Here is an 8,380-nt window from a genome sequence, read left to right as displayed (position 1 = left end):
CTCTGAGTCTGAGTTAAAATTGTTTTGTGCAGAGGTATATAAACCACTTTCAGAAAAAGGGAAAAGCAAACAGTTACGTAATTTAAAAATTGGCAAATTTCAACAATGCTTAAGAACTGGAGTGAACTCCTGGTGAGATTCCGTCGCAGAGGTGAACTGCGGATACAACGTTTTGTTAAAGCAGAGAAGATTGAAAGCGATGACTTGCCATTAAACAGAATCACTTGAGGAAAGCTGCCGGTGAAAGGTTATTTGAGTAAAAAATGATCCATCAATATTATCTCGGTGCACAACAAGTGAGTTTTCTTAAGAAACGCAACTAGCCTAGATTTATTCTCACTTTTGGGTTCAGTGAGTTTTTAAGAAACGTAAATGTTATGTGAGAATTACATTTTGTAGAGAGCTAAAAACCATGGAAATTCATTCGGGTTCCTACAGCTGGTTTAAATCTCAGACAATCTTTTTAGAGGCATTGCAAGCGTTACACTAAATGCAATAAATTTCAACTTCTTGAAGGTAACTAACAAACTGACTATAAGCATCAACAAATTGCTTTTAATCGCTGCGTGTTTCTTGATGCTAATAGTCAGTTAGTTATACAGTAGAATTCGCCTATAGTGACACCTGAAATGGAATTTTGCTTCATGAAATTTTGTGTTTTGGCCTACGTTATCATCAATATGTTTTTTTTTTTGTGCGTATGCTGTTGTTGAAGCGCGGGAACGTTTCAATTATTGTTTTTCTCTTGTAAGCTTATTTTAAATGGCAAAATCGTAATTTCCGTAGGGTGGCAATTGACTAGTAGAACGTATGGTCGTCTCGTTGTCTCCCTGTCGGTATGGGAACTTGTGTAACTTTTGTACTGTGTATATTGCATATTTCAAACATGTACCTATGTTCCTGTTACTGACAAATAAAACATTGATTGATTGATTGAAGGGACCGCGGAAAAAGTGTCACTATAAACGAAGTGTCACTATAGACGAATGATGACGTCGTTGATAACGTCACTTGTGCAGTATCTGCGCATGCGCATCCCATGTTGGTTTAATTCAAACCCAGTCAGCAAATCAATCCTTTATGGTTCAACCTCTGCATACGTTAAATCAATGTAAAAAGATGGATTTGCTGGCTGGGAACTGGCGAATGCCGATAAGGACAAAATATGATTCCAACTTAAACTGGAAATACACCGTAAAGTGTCCTTATACGAAAATTTTTGAGCCCAAGGGACAGAAATGTGGTGTCACTGTAAGCAAAGTGTTCTTATACACGAAGTCACTATAGGCGAAGTCATTTCTATGCAAAACATATGGTTTGCAAACGGGACTTTGCAACAGGTGCTGGCACCATAGGCGAAGTGTCACTATAGCCAAAGTCACTATAGGCGAATTCTACTGTAGTTACTATTATTATAATGCTCAAACCTGTTGTATTGTTGTGTCTTGCCTGTCTTTGGTACATATTGAATAATCGCCAAAAACAATTAGCCTAATTTAGCCAAAGCAGTTATCAAAAATCGCCAAAAAAAAGCCAAATCATAAATATGAAGCTAAACGTCTTAAAAAATTGCCAGATTTCTGGACTTTGGCGATAAATTCGCCAATATGGCAACCCTTCTCCAACAGACAACAAAACAAAAGTAGAACCGCGCATGCGCAGTGCAGCGCCGATATATCTGCGAGAAAAGTGCATTATTGCGCAAAACTCAGCAAACACGCACTAAGCAAGACACAACCACGTGCAGAGAAATCAACGGCATACAAAAGTAACTTGTAACTGTAACTGTTGAAAAAGTGCTAAAATAGGAACTAGTTACCGCGTTTCGTTACTTTTGGAAAATAGTAACGAAGTTACCGTTACAGTTACTCAAAAAGTAACTAGTTACAGTAACTAGTTACTTTTGTAACTAGTTACTGCCCACCTCTGTATATAGCCTAGCGTTAGAGCTATCCATTCTTACATAACAGCACAAATACAAAGCCAACAATGTTTCATTCAAAAAAACTTAGCCTACTCAGTAGCCTAGGCTATGTTTATTTCCTTTGAGAAATACGAGTATTTCAAAGACCACCGTCATTCTGGCAGAATAGTTTTCCCCTTTCCGCCTAAAAAAGTCATCCGTGAATAAGTGTGAAGCATATAATGCGACCTGATATACCTTCGAAAAACCTTGAATAAACCAATAACCCGCAACACGTGCCACTTAAATTTTACATGCATGTATATAATGCCCACCTATTGGTGCACATCTCTGGAAAGGTAATTTAATACTGAATCCGATGCATGCAAAATTTAAGTGGCACGTGTTGCGGATTAAAGTTTTATTTTAAGATGTTTGAAGAGGTGTCAATTATGCAAAAATCATATTATTTTAATGTTTATCGTAAATATATCCTCCATCTTTGAAGCGTTCTGCTGGGAGTTCCTTTTAAATGCCCACCTATTGGTGCACATCCCTTGAAAGGTAATTTAATACTGAATCCGATGCATGTAAAATTTACGTGGCACGTGTTGCGGATTATAGTTCTATTCGAAGATGTTTGAAGTGGTGTCTATTACGCAAAAATCGTATTACTTTAATGTTTATCGTAAATATATCCTCCTTCTTTGGAGCGTTCTGCTGGGAGTTCCTTCCAAATGCCCACCTATTGGTGCACATCCCTGGAAAGGTAATTTAATACTGAATCCGATGCATGTAAAATTTAAGTGGCACGTGTTGCGGATTAAAGTTTTATTTCAAGATGTTTGAAGAGGTGTCAATTATGCAAAAATCATATTATTTTAATGTTTATCGTAAATATATCCTCCATCTTTGAAGCATTCTGCTGGGAGTTCCTTCCAAATGCCCACCTATTGGTGCACATCCCTGGAAAGGTAATTTAATACTAAATCCGATGCATGTAAAACTTAAGTGGCACGTGTTGCGGATTAAAGTTTTATTTTAAGATGTTTGAAAAGGTGTCAATTATGCAAAATCACATTATTTTAATGTTTATCGTAAATATATCCTCCATCTTTGAAGCGTTCTGCTGGGAGTTCCTTCCAAATGCCCACCTATTGGTGCACATCCCTGGAAAGGTAATTTAATACTGAATCCGATGCATGTAAAGTCTAAGTGGCACGTGTTGCGGATTATAGTTTTATTTCAAGATGTTTGAAGAAGTGTCAATTATGCAAAATCATATTATTTTAATGTTTATCGTAAATATATCCTCCATCTTTGAAGCGTTTTGCTGGGAGTTCCTTCCAAATGCCCACCTATTGGTGGACATCCCTGGAAAGGTAATTTAATACTGAATCCGATACATGTAAAATTTAAGTGGCACGTGTTGCGGGTTATTGTTTTATTCAAGGTTTTTCGAAGGTGTGTCAGGTCGCATTTTATGCCTCGCACTTATTCACGGATGACTTTTTGGCGGAAAGCGGAAAAACTATTCTGCCAGAATGACGGTGGTTTTCAAAGTGCTTGTCACTTAGGCCATAGATATCTTGCTTAGGCCCAGTGCTTCCACTTTGAAGGATTTTATCCCGAAAAAGGGATTTTTCAACGCTTCGAAGGATAAAAAAGGGAAATGAAGATAAGAAGGATTTTTTAGGGATTTTTAACAATTTTACAAGGAAATTTTGTCTTAAAAAGGGAATTGTTGTTTTTAGCAATATTAAAGAAAATTTTATTAATAATTCCATTCAAAAGTTCTAAAAACGACTGGAATAACGATGATCCGCTGGTTTCCGTCGCCACTCGCCATCCGGAACCCCCTCTCACTCTCTTTCCCATTCTTGCATTTCCGTCACTTGATTTCTGTTATAGCCATTTTGGGAATTTGACGTGAGTGCCGTGAGTGAGTTAGTTTTCAGGGTACGAAATGAGGGTACCGTACCAAGTGTTCAGAGTACGAATTAGGTTGCACCCATAATAGAGCTAGCTAGGCTGTGTATACGACATGTATAATAGTACCGTAAGGTGTACACTGTACACAGTCAGACTGAGTCAGTATCATGAATAGGCCTAGTATCCTAAAGCTTTTCATCAGTCTCAGATTATTGTGAATGTGAAGACGTTACTGACAAGGAGAAAAAAGAGATAGCCTTGCCTTATAGAGTTGAACATTAATGAACAAGTTAGCGCATCAACGAAAACCGAACTAAACACAAAAATAAATTGGTTAATCGATGGTTAATTAGTTACGGTACTGCACATTTACCACCTGTAGGCTATATTTTCGGTGTTAGGGATAGGTTAAAGAGTCCGTGTGGGAAAGATGAGAGTGGTAATTGCTGGTAAATGATGTCCAGGACCAGTTGGTAAATATCCCAAAACCGACTAACTGAAAAGCGGTTTTTTGGCTGGACAGTGAACAAAGGAAGTAAACCATGTTATTGTAAAATATGTGCTGCTTTTGTGTAGCCTACGGTAGTAAGTAGTAAAGGTCCCATACTCAGATACTGAGCTTTGGGGAACGAGAAGATAAGGTTCTCATTATACTAAGCCTTCGGCACTAAGGAGAGTAGGGCGGCCAATTCCTTTCTCTCGGCCGCCTTTACTTCAGCAACTACGCCCACCCAATTTATTACACCCTGGGTAGAGGTGAGCAGTGTTTTCAACAACCAGCTTAGCAGGGAGTCGAACCAGGTTTGCATAATTGGAAAGCCAACGCCTTATCCGTTGCGCCATCCCACCGCGCCATCCCAGCCTACGGTACTGTTCTAATAAAACAGCATTGCTTCGACATACCGTTACTACCGAAAAAAATCAAGCTAACCTTTGTAATTTATTCAGCAACTTTATGGTATCAGATTGGGTTTGTCAACTAAATCAGCCATGCTACTGCCTGCAAGGTTTTGTTTTTTGTAGCGATTTGAATACTATACCACTTCTTCAATTCACTGACTTTCTGTTCTTTCAGGTTAAAACGTACGTAACTTAGGTGAGATTAAAATAACTTTAAAGTTGTATTGGCACTTTTTTTAACTTAAATAACGTCAAAAATAACCTCGCCTATGAAGGAAATTTTGAAGGATTTCCGACTGAGAAAAAAGGGATTTTTCAGGATAAAAAAGGAAACTGAAGAAGATTTATCAATTGCCAAAGTGGAAGCACTGCTTAGGCCTGGCCTTTTGGGCTTTGAATTGTCCTTGCCCAATCGTCGTCGTCGTGTGAGCATCTAGGGCCAAGGGTGTATCCTTTTACCACCCCATATTCACGATGTTCCGAGACTACACTGGAAGGCTACTAAAGAGCAGCCAGTCTTTGGTTTCTTCACCCATGACACGCAGACCTTCCACTCGGTTATGTGGCTTGAAAATATTACAGTCATTAATGGTGTGGTCTGCGGTCTGTTCCTTGGCACAACATTCACAGGAGAAGGAAGAGGCCATTGATGCATGGTTGAGCAGAAAAGTCCGACGCCCGTACGGAGACATAGGGTCAGGGTCTGCTTCCAAATACTCCTGTAACAGATTCAACGCGCATTGCTTTCTTTTCTTGGTTTTTGCATAAAGTGGTGCAAAAAAGTTCACTGTGGCTCTACCACCATCCATTTCAGTATCGCTGCTACTTCTCTCTTCAGCAGAGCATTTTGCTTCTTCAATTGCTCGAAGCATGTTACGGTATGTTTTATTTTGGTCTTCAATTCAGCAGTGTCGCTTAATTGTCAGCCATTAAACACAGGTAAGTCTAAATTGTGGGTGGAATGCAGTCGCAAGCTGAAAGTCGCTGTCTTCGAACCAATGACCAAATCTAGTTTGTATTGCTTCCACAAGAACGTTCACCAACGGCAAGCAAACAGCAATGCTGTTACTAGTTTTGATGTCAGACAATCTTTATAGAGGCATTGCAAGCGTTACACTAAATGCAATAAATTTCAACTTCTTGAAGGTAACTAACTAACTGACTATAAGAGTCAATAAATTGCTTTTAATCGTTGCGTGTTTCTTGATGCTTATAGTCAGTTAGTTAGTTACCTTTAAGAAGTTGAAGTTTATTGCATTTTTATAAATATTTTCACATTCCTGATGAGGGCTTAAGTTGAACCGAAAACGTTTGACTGTTAAACTACGGTATTTGTAAATATGTAGGCCTAAAATAGCCTATATTGTTATGATGCTCATTGTTATAATGCTCAACCCTGTCGTACTGTTGTGTCTTGCCTGTCTTTGGTACATATTGATTAATCGCCCAAAACAATTAATTTAGCCAAATCAGTTATCAAAAATCGCCAAAAAAGAGCCAAACCATAAATTTGAAGCCAAACGTCGTAAAAAATTGCCAGATTCTGGATTTTGGCGATAAATTGGCCAATATGGCAACCCTGCTCCACAAAAACAAAAGTAGCACTGCGCATGCGCATTGCTGCGTCGATACAGCTGCGAGAAAAATGCATTATTGCGCAAAGCGCAGCAAACACGCACAAAGCAAGACACAAACACGTGCAGAGAAATGGACGGCAATTAGAAACTGAAATTTCAATGCAAAAGTAACTTGTAACTGTTGAAAAAGTGCTAAAATAGAAACTAGTTACCGCGTTTCGTTACTTTTGGAAAATAGTAACAAAGTTACCGTTACTGTAACTAGTTACTTTTTGAGTAACTGTAACTAGTTACTTTTGTAACTAGTTACTGCCCACCTTTGCACATAGATCTATTTGGAACAGCTTTAATTACTCTGATAAATCCGGTGACAAAGCAGCATTATTGAAACATTATGCAAAACTCCACAACACTGAACTGAAAAATAAACCAGTCCTGGCAGTCTGCTTTGTCGTTACTTTTGTCGAACTACCCAACAAACAATATTTTGACATCGCTGAAGATAAATGGCTACATAAAATCAAAGCCACCATAACATACAGAAATTGATTCGACCAACCACTTAGTCTGTTTTCATCAAAGCAAGGCCACTAAATCAGTGTTTGTTTTCGTCTTTGTGCACTGACATGGATTCTGATTCAAGCATTGCTGCTGCACACAGAACTGCGATGGTTGTCACGAGGTCGTGTCCTGAAGCTGAGGTTTTTTTTCGCTGAGACTTTTCGGTCATTTGTCCGAAATGACTAGAAAAAATTCAGTCATTTTTTATTTTTTCGGTCATTTTTTCTGATGAAAATATTTCTTCTCAAGTAGTCGATACAAACCAAAATTTGCACTTCCTGACTAGCTACAACATTAAGTTTTGCTGAAAAACGTTGTTTTTTCGGACTTTTTGACCAAATTGACTATATTTTTTTTTGGACATTTTGACCGAATTGACTATATTTTTTTTGGACATTTTGCTAAAAAATCGGTCAATAACCAATAAATGACCGAAAAAAAAACCCAGTCCTGAAGCGAGTTTGTGATTTACGGAAGGAGATTCCTATTTTCTTGAGGCAACAGAACTGTGTGGGATTAGCCGAGAAATTTTTGCAAGGAGATTTCAACGCAAAAGTTGCTTACCTTGCTGATATATTTCATTCTCTGAATTCTCTAAATTTATCTATGCAAGGCAATGAATTTACGGTGATCGATCACGCCGCAAAAGTTTCTGCTAACCACAAAAAACTGATAGCCTACTCTGGAAAAGTTATGTCACCAGAAATGAGTACGATATGTTGCCTCAGCTAATGCAATATATATATATTTGTGGCAAGGAAGTTGATATTAAGCAAACCATAATTGGACACCTGAAACAGCTTGCCAAAAAGTTTTTGCACTACTATGGAGAATCTCTAACACCTAATAACCAAAATGATTGGATAATTGATCCATTTACTGGAAAAGATCTGCCTCAACATTCCATCTATGTTGTAGAACAGTTTATGGACATAACGACAGAAGCAGAAAATTGTTTTTTTTGCGTCCTTCAAAGACAAATACCCCAAAGATTCTGAAAACATCCACTTTTGGGCTTCCATGTACAAAGGGTATCCCACAGTTTCAAAATTAGTGATTCAAAAAACTGATTCCATTTGCAACAACTTGGCTTTGTGAGACTAGATTTAGCGCCATGTGTGCATTGAAAACTAAACAGCGAAACCTGCTGGAAGTTGAAGCCGACATGCGGCTATGCCTAAGCAAAATAACGCCTCGATTTCAAAAGCTCAGTGACAGCAAGCGAGCACAGCTAACAATTCGCTTGGGTTGCAAGATTTTACCGAACTGATTTTTTTTGAAAATGGGTTGCCTTAAAAACGTGTTGGAACCACTAGGCTACACAATAACAACAATAAATAGTACACTGTTAAGTATTGGCAACAAAAAACAGTACGGTATACAAACTATACATAGAAAATAACTAAAAATATTGGAAACAGAACTTGTTGTGGTAAGCTTAAACAAAACAATACATGAAAATTAGAAACTTTGTAGGGTGTAACAGTTTTGGAAAAATGTATCTAAT

The sequence above is a fragment of the Aplidium turbinatum genome, chromosome 10 (assembly GCF_918807975.1).
Source record: "Aplidium turbinatum chromosome 10, kaAplTurb1.1, whole genome shotgun sequence".
NCBI classification, from domain to species: Eukaryota; Metazoa; Chordata; class Ascidiacea; order Aplousobranchia; family Polyclinidae; genus Aplidium; species Aplidium turbinatum.
Note: the sequence above shows the minus strand (reverse complement) of the source record.